We start from the raw sequence: 1,785 nt of genomic DNA, 5'->3' as shown, positions 1-1,785 counted from the left end.
TGGTGGACATGACAAAATGAACACCAAATTTCTTCGCCCATCCCTTTATAAGTGTTTTCCTGAAGGAGCAATATTGGTTCCTCGTTCTGGCTATCTCTGTATAGCCGTCTAATTATTAGAGCTTTATCAGTTACCTCACTCATAATCATCATAGCTATAATACGTAAGTACATGTTTGCAGTTTGTGTGGTACTGAAACACTATGATCTGGCACATCCACGCTTGACTGCACTTTCCTTTCCTAAACTTCCACCATGTGTGAGTAACATAACAATAGGAGAAGAGAAGGATGTTTCATACTAACAGTGACGATCTGTAGGCAACACTGTTCTCATACTGGACTGGTCATAAATGGTAAGGATGAGGAGGCGCCAAGAGTCCTGTGTCAACCGAGTACAAATTTTGTCATCATTAAGTTTGACTGTTGATTTGGACGAGAGTATTCTTCCCCCAATGGGGCGGAGTTGACTATTTCCCGTCACCAACTGGTCACGAACCAGAGTACCTTTCATTCAGTGTTAATCTCTTTCTCACTAGTTCTCCCACGTCCAAGAATAATCTCATTATAAAATTATCACTGGACTACGTATAGGGGGATTTGAGCTCGTGCCAACGTTTTCTGTATTGTTTTCCATGGCTATTCCATCAATCTCAAGTGTGTGGATTTTTGTAAAGGGTGTACGGAGACCAGAATTTTTCAGAGTTCAAATCCCTTCCTACACAGAATTTTTCAGAGTCCTGGGAGTTCTTGGAGGAGATGCAAGTCCAAAATTGCTTCTCTTTGTGCGAGCAAAGAGAACTAATATTATAAGATAATGTGATAAAAGATTGTCAAAAAATACCCATATTTGGGCGAACCTGAGGAAATTTCCCACGAACATAAACATACGAGTAATTGGAAAATAATCATTGAGTGGAAATGGAAAATAATTATAGTAACATTATCAAATGCCTTTTTGGAATCTACCGAAGGGAAGACAAGGAAGAAGACATTATAATTGGACATACGTACGAGTAGTTACATATCTACATAATGCAATGTCAGTTGCAACGCCCTGGATAATAAAATAAATTTAAAATAATAATAAAGAACACACACACTTGAAATTATACATACGAATTTTTGAATGGGATGATTTGACTCCTTGCCAAATCCGTTATTAATAAGTAAAGACATAACAATAATTTCACCTACTTTATTGTTTTACCACGCTGTGCTAGTTTCCAAGCAAAATTATGCAAGCTTTGGAAACCAAATGGCAAATGTAATTTTTCCACTTTTTTTAATGGCAGAAGAAAGAAAAAGAGAGAATACTCTGATACTCAAAAGGACAGAACTTCTTAAAGAAAACAAGACCTATGGGCGGTTTCACCAATATTTTTTCAGCCTCTAGAAGGCCTGCTAAATTCAAACAGGCTCAACAGGACCGTTAAGCTTTGCACAGGCTTAACAGGACTGTTAGGCTTTGTACAGGCTTAACAGGACTGTTAGGCTTTGTACAGGCTTAACAGGACTGTTAGGCTTTGTACAGGCTTAACAGGACTGTTAGGCTTTGTACAGGCTTAACAGGACTGTTAGGCTTTGTACAGGCTTAACAGGACTGTTAGGCTTTGTACAGGCTTAACAGGACTGTTAGGCTTTGTACAGGCTTAACAGGACTGTTAGGCTTTGTACAGGCTTAACAGGACTGTTAGGCTTTGTACAGGCTTAACAGGACTGTTAGGCTTTGTACAGGCTTAACAGGACTGTTAGGCTTTGTACAGGCTTAACAGGACTGTTAAGCT

The sequence above is a fragment of the Diaphorina citri genome, unplaced genomic scaffold, assembly GCF_000475195.1.
Source record: "Diaphorina citri unplaced genomic scaffold, Diaci psyllid genome assembly version 1.1 scaffold65, whole genome shotgun sequence".
Lineage (NCBI taxonomy): Eukaryota > Metazoa > Arthropoda > Insecta > Hemiptera > Psyllidae > Diaphorina > Diaphorina citri.
Note: the sequence above shows the minus strand (reverse complement) of the source record.